This window comes from Schistocerca nitens, chromosome 1 (genome assembly GCF_023898315.1).
Source record: "Schistocerca nitens isolate TAMUIC-IGC-003100 chromosome 1, iqSchNite1.1, whole genome shotgun sequence".
NCBI classification, from domain to species: domain Eukaryota; kingdom Metazoa; phylum Arthropoda; class Insecta; order Orthoptera; family Acrididae; genus Schistocerca; species Schistocerca nitens.
The window spans coordinates 1,117,831,217-1,117,855,530 of NC_064614.1; positions in this window are offsets into that span (position 1 = coordinate 1,117,831,217).

Genomic DNA, 24,314 nt, shown 5'->3' on the forward strand with positions numbered 1-24,314 from the left:
GACAGAGGTTAACGTCTGAACGGTTTGCGTTAGGACGTTCAAACTGGTCGGTTGGCTCAGGGCACGATGGGAATTAGTATGCATTGTATGGCTTGGTATAGCGAGGAAGCCCACTTTCATTAGGATGGGTTTTAAGCAAAATTGGCCCACTTGGATGACCGAGAACCCGAATTTCACGATCGAGAAGTCTCTTCACCCTCAACGGGAGACTGTGTGGTGTGCAGTGTCCAGCCACAAAATAATCGGTGCGATATTCCTTGATGGCACGGTGACTCCCTAACGGTACATGAAGGTTCTGGAAGATAATTTCATCCCCATTATCCAAAGTGAGCCTGATTTCGACAATATGTGTTTGATGCAAGACTGAGCTCGAGCACGTCGAAGCAGCAGAGTGATGTCCTGGAGGAGCACTGACTCAGGGGTACCCAGAGGCCACTGGTGTGGGCCTTGATTAGCCGCCGTATTCTCCGGATCCGAGCACAAACGACTCCAGTTTGTGGGGCCAGGAAAAGGGTGTTACTTAGGAAAGGAGTGACTTAGGAAAGTGGCATGACTTGGGAGAGGGGGTGCAGTGGAGCTTGATGAGATTTTATTTTAGCCCCTTGATGTAGCAAATGATGAAAGGTGTACAGAAATAACTTCAAAACCATTGCTGAACTGAAAACAGCCATTCAGGAAGTCATCAGGAAGTCATGTTTCGATACTTCAGAGTGTCATGCAGAATTTTGTTATTCGTCTGTGCCACATCATCATCGCCAATGGTGGCAGGCATATGGAACATGTCATAACGTAAATTCAAATATCTGTAATACATGTTGAATAAAGTGTGTGCACGCCATAGTTTGTAACTAATTTAAGTTTTTTCATATAATTCAATAATTTTCACACTGTATGTGTAGTAAAACTGGCTTAGAAGCTCTCTGATTGGCCTATTTCCTAAACTACGGCGTGGCTTCAAAAGGAGTTGAAAAATGTGATTGGGAGAGCTGACATGCCTGTAAAATACTGAGCTGTGATTGGAAGAGGTAAATATGTGTGCCCGCATCTCGTGGTCGTGCGGTAGCGTTCTCGCTTCCCACGCCCGGGTTCCCGGGTTCGATTCCCGGCGGGGTCAGGGATTTTCTCTGCCTCGTGATGGCTGGGTGTTGTGTGCTGTCCTTAGGTTAGTTAGGTTTAAGTAGTTCTAAGTTCTAGGGGACTTAGGACCACAGCAGTTGAGTCCCATAGTGCTCAGAGCCATTTGAACCATTTTTAAATATGTGTAACACAAGTGGCATAGTAGTGTCTGACTAGCCTCTTTCAAAAGAGGAGCGTGGCTTATGGAAGAATTGAGAAACGCGATTGGACAAACTGATGTTGCAGTTAAGTATTGAGCTGTGATTTTCAGAGTTAAATGTGTGTGTTGGCCTCTGTGATAGGAATATTTCCAGGAAAAGAGTGTTACTTAGGAAAGGAGTAACATAGGAAAGTGGCATGGCTTGGTAGAGGGAGTGCAGTGGGGCTTGATGAGATCTTATTTTTGCCCCTTAATGTAGGCAAATGATGAAAATTGCTATTGTGGTACAACATAACTGACCTGTGCACAATAGGTCTCCAGTTGGGCCTCCAGTTTGCATCATTGTCAAATGAAACACGTATTTCAGCAAATCGCACAACAAGTAGTATTTTTTTTGTAATTAAGACAAGGTGGACTGAAATATGCATACAATATACTGGCTAGCTTCCTTTGTGTCTTGTACACAGCAGACCTCGCAGTGACTACAGATTTCTGTCAGTGGGGCAGAGCATGATGTAAACAAGACGAATCCGTGGGAGCTGCTATCGTTCCCTGTCACTCGCCCGGAATTACTCGGTCAACGGCTTCCTCAGTGTCCCGCACGCTGGCTAGGACTCGCCATGTGCAATGCAGCAGGCGCTTGGCTTAATTGCATAGCTAAGGAGACGTGCTGCGCATGGTACAGTACTGAATTGAGGAATGGCGTCCCGTCCTCATATACGGCAACTTGACTATCTAAGCAGACAGAGAAATTTGAAATCGGTGTAGCCACACACGAAAGGCATACGGGTGTGTCAGTAGGTGGGGAATTATTGGTCATCACTGGTAGCTTCCGCTAAGCTATGCACAGATCATTCGCAATCTCTCGTGAAATCGTGAAAACCCTTCTTTGGAACTAAAAGTGCTCATTGTTCACGAAGTCTGACTGTTCTTTTTATGTTTCAGATATATGTAACGTCGCGCTCTCCGAAGGATCTCAGCAGTGTTGAGGGATATGAAATAGAATGGTCACAGACTCAGTCGTGGGTAAAGTAGCTGGCAGACTATGGTTCGTTGGTAGAATACTAGAGAAATGCAATCAGTCCACATTCATATGTGCTACCCATCCTAGAATGTTGCTCAAGCGTGCGGGACACACACCAAACACACGACTAACAGGGGACACTGAACTTACACAAAAAAGTGCCGCTTCAGTTTTCAAGAGTTTGACTGAGACGTGAGAAAGCGTCACGACGAGGATGAAGAAAGTGAACTGACAAACGCCTGAAGATGATGAAAAACATCGTATGAAAGCCAACTTAGTAAGTTTCTAGAATCGCTTTCAAGTGACGGATCCCTAAATAGACTACAACCCCGAACACTTATCTCTCATATGGATTGTGAAGAGAATAATACAGTGACGGCAAAAATCGCAACACTAAAAATAATTAATATAGAGTAATGAAATTTGCAATACGTTGGTCTACGCAACATATTTAAGTGATTAATATTGCAAGATCACAAGTTAATTTAAGCGTGTGTAAAATACTGGTACATTAATAACCGGTGTAACCGCCAAAATTTTGAATGAAAACATGCAAACGGCCATGCCCTGTATTGTACAGCTGCCGGAGTAAGTTTCTGGGATGGAGCTCCATGCCTGTTGCACTTGGACAGTGAATACAGGGACGGTTAATGCTGGCTGTGGATGACGCTAGAGTTGTCCTCCGATGATGTCTCATATGTGCTGTACTGGAGGCAGATCTGGAAATCGAACAGGCAAAGGTATATGTCGACGCTAGAGAGCATGCTGGATTACAACAGCGGTATGTAGGCGAGATGTTGGAAAAAAACTCCCTGTAATGCTGTTCATGAATGTCAGCGCAACACGTCGAATCACCAGACTGACCGACAGTTTTGCAGTCAGGGTCCGTGGTATAACCACTAGAGTGTTCATGCTGTCATATGAAATCGCACCAAAGACCATAACAACGGTGTATGTGCAGTGTGTGTAGCACGAAGACAGGTTGGTTACAGGCACTCAACTGGCCTTATTCTAAGTAACACACGAACATCGCTGTCACCGAGACAGGACCAGCTTCCATCAGAAAACACGGTAGACCTCCATCCTGCTCACCAATGAGTTCTAGGTCAGTGGAATGCGCGCAACAACGCGTCTGGCTCGGAGCTGTCCTTGAACGAACCGTTTGGGAACAGTTCTTTGTCTCAAAGGTGTTACAACTGCTGATCAAACTACTGCCTCAGATACAGTACGTTGTACCAGAGCCATACGCCGAACACGATAGTCTTTCCTCTCAGTAGTGCTAAGTGACTGTCCGGATGCTGGTCTTCTTGCGACAGTATGTTCCCGTGATCACCACTGCCAGCAGTCATGTACAGTGGCTACATCCCTGCAAGTTCTTTCTGCAATACCCCAGAACAAACATTCAGCTTCTCGTAGCCCCATTACACAACCACGTTAAAACTCCTCTGTGAGCTGTTAATAATGGCCACTTTGTCGCCTTGGAGGCATTGCCAACTAACATTAGCTCAGCACAACCAATCCCAAAGGCAACCAACGAACAGGACCGTTACAGCGTGTATTTAAAGCAACTATGATTTGCATCCTTATAGTGGCGCTTCTAGCGCCACCCTTAAACGACTAGCGCGAAAACAGAACAGACATCATATTTGAGATGTAGAAACTCACCTGTCAACCTTAGTTTAGGTCGCACAACCCCTTCTTGCTGTTGCGTTTTTTTTCTTCCGTCAGTGTATAACAATTACTGCTCATATAGAGGCGTTTAAGCAGTCATTCTTCCCACGATCCAAAAGTGAATGGAACGGAAAGAAACGCTAATATGTAATAAATTCGGAACTAAAATTTTCCATGAACTTGATTGTAGATTGTAGACTTTGGATGAAATTGTAGATGGAAAACCGAGCTGCTGTAAACAGTTTGGCAGCTTCTATTTCTAGAAAAAAAAAATGTAGACAATCTGATGAAGTTGTGGAATACTGCCCACTTGTCTCTTCTAGGGTGCCTAGGAAGCTGTTTTCTCTTATAGCTTACGACCCAAGCAAATCATATTAATGAAGAATATTACAGTAACTGAACTGACAATACTTAACTTTGGGTCGTAAGCAAATGGCGACATGCAAATAATCAGTATACTTCACTATACAGGGTGTTACAAAAAGGTACGGCCAATCTTTCAGGAAACATTCCTCACACACAAAGAAAGAAAATATGTTATGTGGACATGTGTCCGGAAACGCTTGCTTTCCATGTTAGAGCTCATTTTATTACTTCTCTTCAAATTACATCAATCATGGAATGGAAACACACAGCAACTGAACGTACCAGCGTGACTTCAAACACTTTGTTACAGGAAATGTTCAAAATGTCCTCCGTTAGCGAGGATACATGCATCCACCCTCCGTCGCATGGAATCCCTGATGCGCTGATGCAGCCCTGGAGAATGGCGTATTGTATCATAGCCATCCACAATACGAGCACGAAGTGTCTCTACATTTGGGACCGGGGTTGCGTAGACAAGAGCTTTCAAATGCCCCCATAAATGAAAGTCAAGAGGGTTGAGGTCAGGAGAGCGTGGAGGCCATGGAATTGGACCGCCTCCACCAATCCATCGGTCACCGAATCTGTTGTTGAGAAGCGTACGAACACTTCGACTGAAATGTGCAGGAGCTCCATCGTGCATGTACTTGTAAAGGCACATGTTCTAGCAGCACAGGTAGAGTATCTCGTATGAAATCATGATAACGTGCTCCATTGAGCGTAGGTGGAAGAACATGGGGCCCAATCAAGACATCACCAACAATGCGTGCCCAAACGTTGACAGAAAATCTGTGTTGATGACGTGATTACACAATTGCGAGCAGATTCTCGTCAGCCCACACATGTTGATTGTGAAAATTTACAATTTGATCACGTTGGAATGAAGCCTCATCCGTAAAGAGAACATTTGCACTGAAAGGAGGATTGACGCATTGTTGGATGAACCACTCGCAGAAGTTTACCCGTGGAGGCCAATCAGCTGCTGATAGTGCCTGCACACGCTGTACATGGTACGGAAACAACTGGTTCTCCCGTAGCACTCTCCATACAGTGACGTGGTCAACGTTACCTTGTACAGCAGCAACTTCTCTGACGCTGACATTAGGGTTATCGTCAACTGCACGAAGAATTGCCTCGTCCATTGCAGGTGTCCTCGTCGCCTTCCCCAGTCGCGAGTCATAGGCTGCAATGTTCCGTGCTCCCTAAGACGCCGATCAATCCCTTCGAACGTCTTCCTGTCGGGACACCTTCGTTCTGGAAATCTGTCTCGATACAAACGTACCGCGCCACGGCTATTGCTCCTTGCCCCGTGCTAATGCATACATCAAATAGGCATCTGCCAACTCCGCATTTGTAAACATTGCACTGACTGTAAAACCACGTTCGTGATGAACACTAACGTGACATCTCGTGGAAATCGGGTTTTCTGCCGGATATCAGCGTCTTCCAAACACGATATTTCGACGTCATTACTTGACGTCGAAATATCGTGTTTGGAAGACGCTGATATCCGGCAGAAAACCCGATTTCCACGAGATGTCATCAAATCGCCGGGAAAGTCTAGGAAATTAGAACACTAAGCTGTTGATGCTACGTACTGATGTGCTTGATGCTAGTTTTGTAGAGCAATGAGTTGCATGTCAACACAAGCACCGAAGTCAACATTGCCGTCCTTCAATTGGACCAACTGGCGGTGAATCGAGGAAGTACAGTACATACTGACGAAAGTAAAATGAGCTCTAACATGGAAATTAAGCGTTTCCGGACATATGTCCACATAACATCTCTTCTTTATTTGTGTGTGAGGAATGTTTTCTGAAAGTTTGGCCGTACCTTTTCGTAACACCCTGTATACAATGTCAATGCAAATTAACCATACAAGTTCACATGGATCACAAATCGTGGCTCTTCTAGTCCTCTCTTCTAGTGCCGGTTCTATTAGTGCGCGTCTTCTACTGTCTAGCCGTAGCTGGCAGGAGCGGCGGTTATATTTTCCTCGGGTAGAGGCCGCTCCTGTGGTGGTGCGGTCCTAGTCAGCTAGGTATTGGCTAACGTCGTGTCAGAGCCTTCTCTGCGGCTACGTTCTTGATCTTCATGATGGCGCTTGTCGATACGCCGGAACAATCCTCCGACGGGGGGAGCCTCGCGGACCGTGACAAAACGCCTGAGACCGCGCGGCTACCCCGCGCAGCTGGATAAAACGTTAACAGGGCGCAACCAACTTACACAACTTGCATACTAGGATTATACACTCCTGGAAATGGAAAAAAGAACACATTGACACCGGTGTGTCAGACCCACCATACTTGCTCCGGACACTGCGAGAGGGCTGTACAAGCAATGATCACACGCACGGCACAGCGGACACACCAGGAACCGCGGTGTTGGCCGTCGAATGGCGCTAGCTGCGCAGCATTTGTGCACCGCCGCCGTCAGTGTCAGCCAGTTTGCCGTGGCATACGGAGCTCCATCGCAGTCTTTAACACTGGTAGCATGCCGCGACAGCGTGGACGTGAACCGTATGTGCAGTTGACGGACTTTGAGCGAGGGCGTATAGTGGGCATGCGGGAGGCCGGGTGGACGTACCGCCGAATTGCTCAACACGTGGGGCGTGAGGTCTCCACGGTACATCGATGTTGTCGCCAGTGGTCGGCGGAAGGTGCACGTGCCCGTCGACCTGGGACCGGACCGCAGCGACGCACGGATGCACGCCAAGACCGTAGGATCCTACGCAGTGCCGTAGGGGACCGCACCGCCACTTCCCAGCAAATTAGGGACACTGTTGCTCCTGGGGTATCGGCGAGGACCATTCGCAACCGTCTCCATGAAGCTGGGCTACGGTCCCGCACACCGTTAGGCCGTCTTCCGCTCACGCCCCAACATCGTGCAGCCCGCCTCCAGTGGTGTCGCGACAGGCGTGAATGGAGGGACGAATGGAGGCGTGTCGTCTTCAGCGATGAGAGTCGCTTCTGCCTTGGTGCCAATGATGGTCGTATGCGTGTTTGGCGCCGTGCAGGTGAGCGCCACAATCAGGACTGCATACGACCGAGGCACACAGGGCCAACACCCGGCATCATGGTGTGGGGAGCGATCTCCTACACTGGCCGTACACCACTGGTGATCGTCGAGGGGACACTGAATAGTGCACGGTACATCCAAACCGTCATCGAACCCATCGTTCTACCATTCCTAGACCGGCAAGGGAACTTGCTGTTCCAACAGGACAATGCACGTCCGCATGTATCCCGTGCCACCCAACGTGCTCTAGAAGGTGTAAGTCAACTACCCTGGCCAGCAAGATCTCCGGATCTGTCCCCCATTGAGCATGTTTGGGACTGGATGAAGCGTCGTCTCGCGCGGTCTGCACGTCCAGCACGAACGCTGGTCCAACTGAGGCGCCAGGTGGAAATGGCATGGCAAGCCGTTCCACAGGACTACATCCAGCATCTCTACGATCGTCTCCATGGGAGAATAGCAGCCTGCATTGCTGCGAAAGGTGGATATACACTGTACTAGTGCCGACATTGTGCATGCTCTGTTGCCTGTGTCTATGTGCCTGTGGTTCTGTCAGTGTGATCATGTGATGTATCTGACCCCAGGAATGTGTCAATAAAGTTTCCCCTTCCTGGGACAATGAATTCACGGTGTTCTTATTTCAATTTCCAGGAGTGTACGTCGATGTGGATGCGGCTTGCAAATCTTAAAACGGGTGAGGGAGTAGATGCGGTACTACTGAACACTGCGACTACACCGCACCGCACCAAACAGCAGTACGGTGGGGTAGGCAAGAGACAAATCAACAACTGTTACAAGACACCCGCAGCAAAGGCAGTAAGAAAATATTTGGGGCTTTAAACTCTTCGGAGGGCCATACCAAACTACAGAATGACGTCCTAAGCTAAATTGTGAAAATACTATCAGCGATTTCGCCACGACAAGTAGAACCTTAAAAGAGAACTGTAATTAACACGATTCATAAGCGTCCGACTGAAAAGCTGCACACTCAGTCTCTCCCTTACTGCAAACACTTAACAGTACCTCCAAGGTTCACTCGTGGACACTACGAGTGTGTCAAATTATTCGTTATAATTGTAGATAACAGTTGAAATCGCTGAGGCCGACTTAGGTTTCTTAATAAGACAAGCAACGATTCGGTGCCTCACTTGGATCCACTTTCGATCTAAAACATTTACTTTAAAGTAGCTAAATAGATGACAATGCCGATATCAACGCTCTCCTCCCAAACCTCGCTCTAACTGGAGACTGCAGTAGCGAAGCAAAGCTTACACCATTCACAAGTCTGGTATACCGTCTCCATCGTGCACCTTTTTAGAATTCTTGTGTTCACCTCATAGAGCAGGCTTGGCGTAATTCTTCGTCGGAATCCAAGGGCAGAACCAAGAAAGCCTTCTCGGCCCTTGGATGACCACACGATGATCACCCTCGGGACAACACCGGCCCTTCACACTAGGACCGTCCAGCCCCCGGCGTTCCGACCTCAACCGACTGCTTCCTCGGGGCCCACCGACCAGGCGGCCTTGCCCTCCGACACCGAAGTCGCTCCTCACGCACAGCCCATATCTAACTAAGAGCAACCCCCTTCTAGCTCGTTCTGTCCCCTCGCGGAGCGCGGGAAGCCAACTCGCCAAAGATATGCGGCGACCAGAAGAGACTCCAATGTTCCATGTTGAGCCGTCGGACGATACACAATCTCGTACTGGTATTGAGACAACAACAAAACCCAACTTTGCAATTTTTCAGCAGTTCGTACAGGAACCGGTTTCGTCGGATGAAACAAGAACTACAGAGGCTTCTGATCCGTTACTAAGTAGAACAGTGGCATAATTTGGTGACACCATACACAATAGCCAAATCCTCTTTTACAATTGGTGAACAATTACACTGAGCTTTGGACAACATCTTTGATGTGACAGCAATACGCCTGTCTTTAACGCCAATTCTGTGCGAAAGCACTGCACTGATTTCGTAAGAGAAAGCGTCAACTTACAATACAACTGGTTTCTCGGGATCAAAGTGAACTAATTATCGATCACTCAGCAATGCATCTTGTTTTTGTACTTGGCACTCATATGTCCAAACAAAGGGGACATTCTTTCGACGCGAGCGATGGAATGGAGCTGCGATTTGTGCAGCATTCGGTATGAACTGAATATAATAGTTCATTCTCCGTAAGACTGACTGCAGTTCTCTGACAGTGCGAAGAACTGGCAAATCCTGTATCGCTAACAAATGCGGCTGAAGAGGATGTACAACTTGACTCTTTATGGCATGACCATGATACTGCAACTCAGGTTTAAAAAAATCGCACTTGACCAGTCTACACTTTAGTCCTGCATCAGATAATACACGAGACAAAGGACGCAAATCGGCAATATGTTCTACAAGTGTACGACCTGATACGAAAATATCGTCCTAATAGTTTCTATAGTTTGGCACTTGTGCAGTCAGCTCTTTCAAATACCATTGGAAAATGGCGGATGGCGAAGCACTGCCAAATGGCAAACCCGAATATTTAAACAAACCCAAGTGAGAATTTACTACACACACTTTTTGAGGTTCTTTATCTAGCGATATTTGAAGATACGTGTCGTGCAAATCAATTTTTGAAAAGTTGCGTCCCGCGCCTAATTTGTTCAAGAGATCTTCTGGGCATGGCAATGGGTAAATGTCGATCACAGATTGTGGGTTGACCGTAGTCTTAAAGTCAACACAGAGGCGAATGTAACCTGAAGTTTTGGGGAGCAAAACCAGTGGACTTACCCACTGAGTATCTGATATGGACGCAATAACTCCGTTATCTTGCAATTCCTGAAGTTCATCCGGTACTTTGTCTCGTAATGCCATGGGAACAGTTCCGGCCCGGCAAAATTTCAACTGAGCGTTGCCTTTCAGAGTAATGAGTGTAACAAAATTGCTAGCCTTACCTAGCCTTGAAAATGTTCAAGAAATTCTTTTAAAAAGCTAGCGACACTGTATGTTGCATGGAATGCAGACACTGACAAAACATGTTAAAGCCAAACAAATCAAATGAATCAAGACCAAATATGTTCTGACCATGGCGTGATTGTAACATCGTAAAAGCCACTGTTCACGTATGCGGGCGATACATGGCAGTCAAAGTACTTTTTCTGAGAATGGGAATGGGAAAAGGCCGGCCGCGGTGGTCTCGCGGTTCTAGGCGCGCAGTCCTGAACCGTGCGACTGCTACGGTCGCAGGTTCGAATCCTGCCTCGGGCATGGCTGTGTGTGATGTCCTTAAGTTAGTTAGGTTTAAGTAGTTCTAAGTTCTAGGGGACTGATGACCACAGCAGTTGAGTCCCATAGTGCTCAGAGCCATTTGAACCATTTTTTTGAGAATGGGAATGTCTTGTCCGTTATAAGCCGTCAGTTGCATGCTAGTTTCAGACAGGCATTGGGAGATTAGCAGTTCATATGTATGACGATTTAGCAGTGTGTCAGAGACGCCTAGATCCATCTGAAATTTCACACGTTACCCACCAAGAAGTAAATGAACAAAAAGTTTGTTTGACTGGCGTATCACGGAAAAAAGCTGCACGCTTGATCGTTTTGGTAATGCCCGTTGCAATCTTTGAATATACTACATTAATGACATGGGCTAGATCTTTTTGTTCCGTTGCAAACTTACGGATTGTACATGTCCTTCCCTACCCCAAGCATAACAGTGAGCTTGTCAGGAGAGGCAGTCTTGGAGGTTGTGTCGTGAATAACACCAAGGGCAAGGCTTAATTCTGGGCCGGCCGGGGTGGCCGAGCAGTTCTAGGCGCTACAGTCTGGAACCACGCGACCGCTACGGTCGCAGGTTCGAATGTTGCCTCGGGTATAGATGTGTGTGATGTCCTTAGGTTAGTTAGGTTTAAGTAGTTCCAAGTTCTAGGGGACTGATGACCTGAGAAGTTAAGTCTCATAGTGCTCAGAGCCATTTTGAACTTAATTCTGTTCGCCTGTGTAGCCACCTGTTTAGCGAGCTGCTTTCGTGGTGTGTAACGTTGTTTACTCGGCGTGGCGAGAGCAAGCCGCTGCTGCGGAATGGGCCGATTGCAAACAAGTGACTCAACCCGACAAATAGCTGGCTGTTCAAATTTTTTGGCTGACAGGCACTTGAATCGTACTCATCTAGTAAAAATGGCTCTCGGCACTATGCAACTTCTGAGGTCATGAGTCGCCCAGAACTTATAACTAATTAAACCTAACTAACCTAAGGACATCACACACATCCATGCCCGAGGCAGGATTCGAACCTGCGACCGTAGCGGTCGTTCGGCTCCACACTGTAGCGCCTAGAACCGCACGGCCACTCCGACCGGAAAACTCATCTAGTATTTGCACTACCTGCTGAAATGATGGATCGGACTGTTTCAAAATCTGTCCTCTGAGTTTGACATTAGGTACATTGTACACAATCGCATCACGCAACATAACATCTGAATATGTAGCACCACAAGTGCATGTGAATTCACATTTCCTTGTCATACCTTGTAAATCTTTTACCCACTCGTGGGAAGTTTGTTCCGACCGTTTTCTTAAATTAAAGAATTGATGCCTAGCTGATACCACATTTGCTTGTTGGTCATAATAGTCACAGAATCGATAACTTTTTCGTAAGACAGTTCACTCGGTGTAGCGTTAGGAAATAGTTTGTTGATGAGGCGAACACTGCACTTCCTAACGTGGATAAGAAATAATGTCTTTTCAGAGTACCTGGTACTTTTTCGTAAGACAGTTCACTCGGTGTAGCGTTAGGAAATAGTTTGTTGATGAGGCGAACACTGCACTTCCTAACGTGGATAAGAAATAATGTCTTTTCAGAGTACCTGGTACGTTGTGAGCTAGTATGTGTACTTCGAATTGTGCCAACCACTCGAGCCATTCCTCTTCTTGTTCACGAAACTGTCGAAATGGCGGTATAGCAGTAGGTGTTTGTATAGGTGGGGCTTGTTCCATTGGGCGTGCAGCGTTGGTCGGTAACTGTTGCACTGTGTAGAGCAACCTAGATATTTGATGCATCTGGAACTGAAACATCTGCATTAGCTTTGTGGCATCTAACGCTTGCGGCTGTGGCGCCTGAGCAGGGGCGGGATAGGTGGGGTGGGCATGTTGGAAGAGACACATGCAAGAAACAGACAAGGCAAGCAAGCAAAATAAGGACAAAAGCAAAGAAAATTTCTGCAACGCCCACCTGAAAACACTGACTAGCAAAAGAGACTGTTAAAGCAAGTAAACTTGCCTGCAAAGGAAAAACAATACAGAATTAAGGCACCAGCAAAACATAGAACGAAGTTCCGTGGCCGTCAGGCACTGGGTTCGTCGTATAACTCGTCGCCAAATGCGGAATCCTGCCCACTCATCTCTTATAGAGTGCCTAGGAAGTTGTTTTCTCAGATGGCTAGACAACACAAAAGCAAATCATATTAATGCAGTTTATTACCGTAATTAAATTGACAATACTTAACTCTGGGTCGCAAGCAAATGGCGACATGCAAATAATCAGTGTCCTTCGATGTATACAATGTCCATGCAAATTAATCACACAAGTTCATGTGAATCACAAGTCACGGCTTTCTAGCCCTCCCTTCTAGTGCCGGGTCTACCAGTGCGCGTCTTCTACTGTCCGTCTGAAACTGGTAGGAGCGGCGCTAATATCCTCTTCCTCTCGTGGTGCAGTCCTAGTCAGCGTACCATTGGCTGACGTCGTCTCACAGCCTTCTCTGTAGTTACCTTCTGGATCATCGTGCTGGTGCTTGTTGTTACTCCGGACCAGAAGTGTGGTGTGTTTTTTCATGGGATTGCTTAGTATGCACCAAGAGCATTATACAGATGGTCGACAAACTCCAGTGGTAGGCGCTGCCTGAGAGGTGCGTTGTAATTCCTAGAGTACATCCCGGAAGAGTCAGTCAACGTATTACTTCCTCCCATATACGACTCTCCACAACAAGAAAATCAGAAGACAGTGACACCAAAAGTTCACTCTACCAAATATCGTAAGATGGTTTGCAGAGTATACAGGGTGTTACAAAAAGGTACGGCCAAACTTTCAGGAAACATTCCTCACACACAAAGAAAGAAAATATGTTATGTGGACATGTGTCCGGAAACGCTTACTTTCCATGTTAGAGCTCGTTTTATTATTTCTCTTCAAATCACATTAATCATGGCATGGAAACACACAGCAACAGAACGTACCAGCGTAACTTCAAAAACTTTGTTACAGGAAATGTTCAAAATGTCCTCCGTTAGCGAGGATATATGCATCCACCCTCCGTCGCATGGAATCCCTGATGCGCTGATGCAGCCCTGGAGAATGGCGTATTGCATCACAGCCGTCCACAATACGAGCACGAAGAGTCTCTACATTTGGGACCGGGGTTGCGTAGACAAGAGCTTTCAAATGCCCCCATAAATGAAAGTCAACAGGGTTGAGGTAAGGAGAGCGTGGAGGCCATGAAATTGGTCCGCCTCTACCAATCCATCGGTCACCGAATCTGTTGTTGAGAAGCGTACGAACACTTCGACTGAAATGTGCAGGAGCTCCATCGTGCATGAACCACATGTTGTGTCGTACTTGTAAAGGCACATGTTCTAGCAGCACAGGTATGAAATCATGGCGGTGAATCGAGGAAGTACAGTACATACTGACGAAACTAAAATGAGCTCTAACATGGAAATCAAGCGTTTCCGGACACATGTCCACATAATATCTTTTCTTTTTTTGTGTGTGAGGAATGTTTCCTGAAAGTTTGGCCGTACCTTATTGTAACACCCTGTATATATAGAGTGGATCCAGAATCTCATTAACTCAACACGCTGGCCTGCCACCTTATATTCATACAACTATTTCTCATTTCTCCAAAGATTTCTTTACATTTTCTGCCCTTGTACTACAGTTTTGCGTTTTGTACAGGCATCTGTATCCGTTTTGTCTGCACCGCTTACTGCATTTATGTACGTATTTCCTCCTTTCACCCATTATATGAAATATTTTGAGTATAATCCAATGATTTCTGCTACACGTTATTATTTTACTCATTTGATCCTCTGCTACCTTCACTGTTTCATCTCTCTGGGCTATCTATTGTCTTATTATCTTAGTTTACCACTTTCTGTCAATTTTTGCCTAATACTACGTTTGAAACTCTGAAACATCTCTGTTTCTCCGAGCTTATTCACGTCCCACCTCCTCCTTAATTTCCTATAAAGTTTTAATTTGCAGATCATAAGCAGTAATATACATCGCGAGTGCACACCTACTCTTGAAAATGTTTTGTAGCCGAAAATATGATTTCAAAACCTGTAACTTGGCATTATTTAATCTTAAATGTTTCAGTATCGCCAGTTCTTTTCACGTGTACAGGATTTTGTGACCTGTGTACAACTCTAGTATGCAGGCTCGTCTTTATATTCCTTTCTCTTAGTCGACGTTCTTAAATTTTTTTTCTCTTCCCTTTCATACAGCTGAATTCTAGTCAACCATCTCTGTTAAATTTTCGTCTCCCATGAGGATATGAGTAATGTCTTTTGCCTCATCGAACAGTCTTTCACTAACACTAAACATTAATGGCGGTAACGACAATTAAACCCCTAATCAAACGGTTTCCCACAAATATTCCTCACGAAATGTATGAGCAAGACATCAGCCGAATTCGAAAAGAACGCCAACAACGAGAAAAACTATGGTTTGTAATTTTTCATTCTGTCACAGGAACAATCAGTTGATAATGGAAAAAGTCATTCTAAAAGGCTGGAATGAATAACCAGTCGTGATTAGTGACCATAGAGGTGCCGGATTATTTACCTGACTGTTGAAGACGATACTATTGAGGCATTATTGGTATTTGAACTAAGCGTAGGAAACAGATGTTATAGTCATAGTTCGTCATAGTACAGGATCATCATTCAGGAAACACCCACATCTTTAGAAACAAATCTTGAAAAAATCGACAATATCCACAGACGTAAGTATGTCAGAGACATAAATAGGTAAATGATGACGGAATAGGAAAGCTATGGACATCGTATCTACTCTCCAAGTAAATCAGAAGTGAAAAATCAGTGTCAATAAATACAAGAATGGGTTCTTATGAATAGTTAGGTATCTCTAGGTATTCTATGGAGTTGAAAGTACGAAAGATTTATAGAACAAAAGAAGAAAAAAAAGAGAAAAATTTCTCGAAATTTCTGGGGCTAAAAACATACAAAAAGAAGCTACATTTTAAGAACAAACAAAACATTTCATAGAAATGTTCGGAAAACGTCTGTCACAGAAGGAGGAGTGGTGCTGTGTATGTTGTTAATGTAAACAGTGTTTAAAAATCTGCAGAAGAATTTTCACTTAGGAAAACATAAACTAGTAGTCACAAATAACAACTTGATCCAGAGTTAGCTGGTCTCGATTTTTTTATAACAAAAGCAAAAATAAAATTATGAATTTGATAATGTAGATGATGATATGAAAACGAGTTAACTGCCCAGCCCCATGTTAAACAATAGGGTTTCCCACGCAGGTAACAAAGTGGTTTCGAGTCTTACTTCGGCACTGGCCTTTGAACGACCACATAAGGGGAGACACCAGTCTGGAGAAAACTTCTTATTCTATTGAGACTATAAAGGGTGGTCCATTGATCGTAACCGGGCCAAATATCTCACGAAATAAGCGTCAAACGAAAAAACTACAAAGAACGAAACTTGTCTAGCTTGAAGGGGGAAACCAGATGGCGCTATTATTGGCTCGCTAGATGGCGCTGCCATAGGTCAAACGGATATCAACTGCGTTTTTTAAAATCGGAACCCCCATTTTTATTACACATTCGTGTAGTACGTAAAGAAATATGAATGTTTTAGTTGGACCACTTTTTCCGCTTTGTGAGAGATGGCGCTGTAATAGTCACAAACATATGACTCACAATTTTAGACGAACAGTTGGTAACTGATAGGTTTTTTAAATTAAAATACAGAACGTAGGTACGTTTGAACATTTTATTTCGGTTGTTCCAATGTGATACATGTACCTTTGTGAACTTATCATTTCTGAGAACGCATGCTGTTACAGCGTGATTACCTCTAAATACTACATTAATGCAATAAATGCTCAAAATGATGTCCGCCAACCTCAATGCATTTGGTAATACATGTAACGACATTCCTCTCAGCAGCGAGTAGTTCGCCTTCTGTAATGTTCGCACATGCACTGTGGGTGCGCTGACGCATGATGTCAGGCGTTGTCGGTGGATCACGATAGCAAATATCCTTCAACTTTCCACACAGAAAGAAATCCGGGGACGTCAGATCCGGTGAACGTGCGGGCCGTGCTTCGACGACCAATCCACCTGTCATGAAATATGCTATTCAATACCGCTTCGACCGCATACGAGGTATGTGCCGGACATTCATCATGTTGGAAGAACATCGCCATTCTGTCAAGCAGTGAAACATCTTGTACTAACATCGGTAGAACATTACGTAGGGAATCAGTATACATTGCACCATTTAGATTTCCATCGATAAAATGGGGGCCAATTATGCTTCCTCCCATAATGCCGCACCATACATTAGCCCCCCAAGGTCGCCGATGTTCCAGTTGTCGCAGCCATCGTGGATTTTCCGTTGCCCAATAGTGCTTATTATGCCGGTTTACGTTACCGCTGTTGGTGAATGACGCTTCGTCACTAAATAGAACGCGTGCAAAAAATCTGTCATCGTCCCGTAATTTCTCTTATACCCAGTGGCAGAACTGTACGCGACGTTCAAAATCGCCGCCATGCAATTCCTTGTGCATAGAAATACGGTACGGGTCCAACCGATGTTGATATAGCATTCTGAACACCGACGTTTTTGAGATTCCCGATTTTCGCTCTATTTGTCTGCTACTGATGTGCGGATTACCCGCGACAGCAGCTAAAACACCTAATTGGGCATCATCATTTGTTACAGGTCGTAGTTGACGTTTTACATGTGGCTGAACACTGTTTCCTTAAATAACGTAACTATCCGGCGACCTGTCCGTACACTTGGATGATGTCGTCCATGATACCGAGCAGCATACATAGCACACGCCCGTTGGGCATTTTGATCACAATAGCCATACACTAGCGCGATATCGACCTTTTTCGCAATTGGTAAACGGTCGATTTTAGAACGGGTAATGAATCACGAAGCAAATACCGTCCGCACTGGCGGTATGTTACGTGATACAACGTACTTGTGACTATTACAGCGCTATCTATCACAAAACGATAAAAGTGGTCCAACTAAAACGTTCATATTTCTTTACGTTCTACACGAATATGTAATAGAAAATGGGGGTTTCTATTTTAAAAAAACGCAGTTGATACCCGTTTAACCTATGGCAGCGCCATCTAGCGGGCCAATAATAGCGCCATCTGGTTTCCTCCTTCAAGCTAAACGAGTTTCGTTCTCTGTAGTTTTTTCGTTTGATGCTTATTTCGTGAGATATTTGGCCCCGTCACTATCAATGGACCACCCTGTAGAGAGTTGCGTTCGACGCAAGATGCAGAGTTTACCCGTCCTATTGAAGTGCCTGCCGGTGCTCAGTTGGAACACTGCAAATTTGACGTGACAATACGACGCAACGGCCAACTGCATCAGTAACGTTAACTTCAGCGGTGTAAAACCATTCGAAGCCACAGCAGCTGGTGGAGTTAGCCTGCAGACTACTATAGTGCGACGTGCGTGCGGCCGCCGAGAAGACGGCAGGCGCTTAGGGAAAGCAGAGAGCGCCGCTAACTTCTCTAATGGGCGAGAGCCGATGCGGCTAAACGCATGAAAGCCACAAAGGGAAGTTCTGAGGCACTTGTCCGGCACTGGAAACTTCACTCTGTCAGGAGTGTTTGCCGGGTTCTCCATTCGTAGTAATATCTCTAAAATTATCCCCTTGGCGAAAAACAAAAAAACGTAATTTCGTTCATATCATCCGGTTCCCACAGCATTCGTTATAAACTTTTAACGACTGTGACAAGAGTTTTACTGCGCGATTCTTGATCAAGTACAAGGAGGATATACCAGCCACTGCCTATCTTTTATTTGATTTTGTGGCGTGTAGCGCATTAGCAAAACTGAAAATCGCGCTCGCTTCATATTGTGGTGATCGTGACAGAAATTGTTATTGCTGCTAATATGGTAATCTTCGCGCTTGCGATCGGGCAATAATCGACCGTGAGCGCGAACTGGCTTCTTAGGCAGCGAAGAGATAAATTGTGTAGCTGTGGTTTCCGTTTACTTAACCTTTCCCAAATCAGAAGCAAGCACACGTGCATATGATATTAAATTTTGTGGCCCAGCTGTTTTGAACACATCCTTGGCAGTGGCTGATATAAACATTCACGCTCACTAATTTGCGTTTGATAACTTTTACGTAATGAATGGAAATGCGACCGTAGGCCGCCTAGAATGTTAATCTTTGCCAGTAACTTTGTGCAATGCTCTAGTTTTCTCTCTCTGAACAAAAAATACTTTTAATTACGTACACTTTAATCTTCCAAATATAAATAATATTTATAATCAGCTCTCAAGGTTATTACGTCCGTGTAATATGAATTTCTATTTACTGTTAGTTCAAAGGCGTCCAACCGCCATTGACTAAGCAATACTGCAAGCAAACGACCAATCCGATAATCAATTGATATGATGGGATGGGGAAGCGGAAAATGACTTTTTGGATAAATGAAAGGTAACACGTAAATCTTAGAATCTATATTTCGCAGAATTACACTTACATTCTCAGACGAGAGCAGACAGGCAGCGTTTTTACAGATATCGTCATCAATGGCGTCGATTGAGACCTACTTCCATGAAACGAGACAAACGAAAGTGTTCTATATCAAACGAACAAGAACAATGATAATGATAGTAATTTTACACTGTCAGTGATTTTATTTCAGTTACATATAAACACGTTGGTTCTTTTAATGACGTAATGCTTTCACCACACTGATATTTCAATGTTTGTATGTCATTACTGTCTTTGACAGTCTCTTTAACCTATTTTAAGTCTTTATTCCGTCACTTATGAAAAAAAGTTTGTGGCCGGGATGGCCAAAGGAGAATAGGCGAAAAAAAACATAAAATAGAAAAAGGAAATTTTTTCCGAAATTAGTGAGAGCTGATTCTCAAGAATAAATAGATGAATTGCATGCATTGTTGCAGCAAGTACAACAGCAGTACGTGCAGTGCATCCATCTTTGGTACGAGATGCTGAGGTGTTCATTGGCTCTGAGCACTATGAGACTTAACAGCTATGGTCATCAGTCGAGGTGTTCATTGAGGACAGGCAGTGAAATCCGCAGGACTCTGTGGTCTTCCGACCTATCTCCGTATGATTCAGAAACACTTTTAGAGCTATGCATCATTAAAAGATTTCCTGAAATAAGAAAATCATCGTCTTTTATTAAGATACGATCGGTCGCGACATGGAAACCACAGTTAAAATCCGATGAAGCTTTGCACAGATGTGTTGGACAGTGTTTCTAGTATACCCGCCGATCGCGTCACGTCGTTATTCTCAGTTCTGAGCTCACCGTCAGTACGTATGGCAATAAAATAGTGCCTCCAAGCCAAGTATGCCTGCCCGCTGAGAGATTTTGCCTGTTTTCATGCAGTCCACGTAACGTAACTGTAATGCATTTCCTTGTCCATGAAGTTCTCGCCAGCATATTGCACGGGAAATGAAGGTGCTCCTGAGGCGTTCTCGTCGGAAATTGTTTGATCATCCATTGAAGTGTCCGGACTTGGCTGCCACTGAGTTCCATTTCTGCTCACATGAACCAATGGCTGCACAGCCAACGAACTGCAGACTGGCGTCCAAAATTAGTTCAAATGGCTCTAAGCACTATGGGACTTAACATCTGAGGTCATCAGTCCCCTAGACTTGTTGTTGTTGTTGTGGTCTTCAGTCCTGAGACTGGTTTGATGCAGCTCTCCATGCTAATCTATCCTGTGCAAGCTTCTTCATCTCCCAGTACCTACTGCAATCTACATCCTTCTGAATCTGCTAAGTGTATTCATCTCTTGGTCTCCCTCTACGATTTTAACCCCCCACGCTGCCCTCCAATACTAAATTGGTGATCCCTTGATGCCTCAACACATGTCCTACCAACCAACCCCTTCTGCTAGTCAATTTGTGCCACAAACTTCTCTTCTCCCCAATCCTATTCAATACTTCGTCATTACTTATGTGATCTACCCAGCTAATCTTCAGCATTCTTCTGTAACACCACATTTCAAAAGCTTCTATTCTCTTCTTGTCCAAACTATTTATCGTCCATGTTTCACTTCCATACATGGCTACACTCCATACAAATACTTTCAGAAATGACTTCCTGACACTTAAATCTATACTCGATGTTAACACATTTCTCTTCTTCAGAAACGCTTTCCTTGCCATTGCCAGTCTACATTTTATATCCTCTCTACTTCTACCATCATCAGTTACTTGGCCACCCAAATAGCAAAATTCCTTTACTACTTTAAGTGTCTCATTTCCTAATCTAATTCCCTCAGCATCACCCGACTTAATTCGACTACATTCCATTATCCTCGTTTTGCTTTTGTTGATGTTCATCTTATACCCTAATTAAAAGACACTATCCGTTCCATTCAACTGCTCTTCCAAGTCATTTGCTGTCTCCGACAGAATTACAATGTCATCGGCGAACGTCAAAGTTTTTATTTCTTCTCCACGGATTTTAATACCTACTCCGAATTTCTCTTTTGTTTCCTTCAGTGCTTACTCAATATACAGATTTAATAACATTGGGGAAAGACTACAACCCTGTCTCACTCCCATCCCAACCACTGCTTCCTTTTCATGTCCCTCGACTCTTATGCCATCTGGTTACTGTACAAATTGTAAATAGCCTTTCGCTCCCTGTATTTTACCCCTGCCACCTTCAGAACTTGAAAGAGCGTATTCCAGTCAACATTGTCACAAGCTTTCTCTAAGTCTACAAATGCTAGAAACGTAGGTTTGCCTTTCCTTAATCTAGCTTCTAAGATAAGTCGTAAGGTCAGTATTGCCTCACGTGTTCCAATATATCTACGGAATCCAAACTGATCTTCCCCGAGGTCGGCTTCTACTAGTTTTTCCATTCGTCTGTAAAGAATCCGCGTTAGTATTTTTGCAGCCGTGACTTATTGAACTGATCGTTCGGTAATTTTCACATCTGTCAACACCTGATTTCTTTGGGATTGGAATTATTATATTCTTCTTGAAGTCTGAGGATATTTCACCTGTTTCATACATCTTGCTCACTAGATGGTAGAGTTTCGTCAGGACTGGCTCTCCCAAGGCTGTCAGTAGTTCTAATGGAATGTTGTCTACTCCCGGGGTCTTGTTTCGACTCAGCTCTTTCAGTGCTCTGTCAAACTCTTCACGCAGTATTATATCTCCCATTTCATCTTCATCTACATCCTCTTCCGTTTCCATAATATTGTCCTCAAGTACATCGCCCTTGTATAGTCCCTCTATATACTCCTTCCACCTTTCTGCTTTCCCTTCTTTGCTTAGAACTGGGTTTCCATCTGAGCTTTTGATATTCATACAAGTGGTTCTCTTTTCTCTGAGGGCCTCTTTAATTTTCCTGTAGGCTGTATCTATCTTACCCTTAGTGAGATAAGCCTCTACATCCTTGCATTTGTCCTCTAGCCATGCCTGCTTAGCCATTTTGCACTTTCTGTCGATCTCATTTTTGAGACGTTTGTATTCCTTTTTGCCTGCTTCATTTACTCCATTTTTATATTTTCTCCTTTCATCAATTAAATTAAGTATTTTTTCTGTCACCCAAGAATTTCTACTAGCCCTCGTCTTTTTACCTACTTGATCCTCTGCTGCCTTCACTACTTCATCCCTCAAAGCTACCCATTCTTCTTCTACTGTACTTCTTTCCCCCATTCTTGCCAAATGTTCCCTTATGCTCTCCCTGAAACTCTGTACAACCTCTGTTTTAGTCAGTTTATCCTGGTCCCATCTCCTAAAATTTCCACCTTTTTGCAGTTTCTTCAGTTTTAATCTACAGGTCATAACCAATAGATTGTGGTCAGAATCCACATCTGTCCCTGGAAATGTCTTACAATTTAAAACCTGGTTCCTAAATCTCTGTCTTACCATTATATAATCTATCTGAAACCTGTCAGTATCTCCAGCCTTCTTCCATGTATACAACCTTCTTTCATGATTCTTACCAAGTGTTAGCTATGATTAAGTTGTGCTCTGTGCAAAATTCTACCAGGCGGCTTCCTCTTTCATTTCTTACCCCCAGTCCATATTCACCTACTACCTTTCCTTCTCTCCCTTTTCCTACTGCTGAATTCCAGTCACCCATGACTATTAAATTTTGTCTCCCTTTACTATCTGAATAATTTCTTTTATTTCATCATTTCTTCAATATCTTCGTCATCTGCAGAGCTAGTTGGCATATAAACTTGTACTACTGTACTAGGCGTGGGCTTCGTATCTATCTTGGCCACAATAATGCGTTCACTATGCTGTTTGTAGTAGCTTACCCGCATTCCTATTTTCCTATTCATTATTAAACCTACTTCTGCATTACCCCTATTTGATTTTGTGTTTATAACCCTGTAGTCACCTGACCAGAAGTCTTGTTCCTCCTTCCACCAAACTTCACTGATTCCTACTATATCTAACTTTAACCAATCCATTATGTTTTTAAATTTTCTAACTTACCTGCCCGATTATGGGATCAGACATTCCACGCTCCGATCAGTAGAACGCCAGTTTTCTTCCTCCTGATAACGACATCCTCGAGTAGTCCCCGCCCGGAGATCCGAATGAGGGACTATTTTACCTCCGGAATATTTTACCCATGAGGACGCCATCATCATTTAACCATACAGTAAAGCTGCATGCCCTCGGGAAAAATTACGGCCGTAGTTTCCCCTTGCTTTCAGCCGTTCGCAGGACCAGCACAGCAAGGCCGTTTTGGCTAGTGTTACAAGGCCAGATCAGTCAATCATCCAGACTGTTGCCCTTGCAACTACTGAAAAGGCTGCTGCCCCTTTTCAGAAACCACACGTTTGTTTGGTCTCTCAACAGATACCCTTCCGTTGTGGTTGCACCTACGGTACGGCTATCTGTATCACTGAGGCACGCAAGCCTCCCCACCAACGGCAAGGTCCCTAAACCTAACTAACCTAAGGACAACACACGCATCCAAGTCCGAGGCAGCATTCGAATCTCCGACCGTGGCAGCAGTGCGGTTCCGGACTGAAGCGTCTAGAACCGCTCGGCCACAGCGGCCGGCACAAGCGTAAAGCTATGGCAGAATGCACAGACGGCTACCTTCTATGACGAGGGTTTCGGGAAGTTGGTACAACGTGACAAAACCTGTCTAAGGTGGAGCGGCGACTTTGTAGACAAGTACCCGCAAGTTGCAGCTAACTTTTGAAAATAAAACAGTTTGGATAGGCGCTGTGGTTTGCAGTTCTCGACCGATCTGACCTAAATAATCGAATTGCTTTCGTATTTACAGGATTCTCCTCGGGCACTTAACAGAGCCCAAACTACCGTTAATCGGCGGTTTCGTCTGTGTGTTTTCAAAAACCTTGCATGTTTCCCACTTCCTCCAAGAGATGAAATCCAAAGAAAGTGATACCATGGCGTGTGAGCGTGGCTGAAGCAGTCACTAAAACCATAGCTTAATCAAAGCTTATCCTGAGAGTGTAGATGAAAAGGAAGGACCTACCACATTCATAACTGTGGTGCCGTCCAGAGAGCGAGAAAGGAGGTTAAAATTGATACCTCACAACGGCACCAGAAGCTAAAGACAATCGCTGCCAGACACAGCAACGAATGAGAGGCGTCAGCGTAGACACGCCCTCAAGAAGTTCCACACTCCACCGCTGCTGGAAGCTTGTTTACGTCAGACCGCAGCGCCGCTCAACCCACTTTATAATCATCGCCTACAACGACAG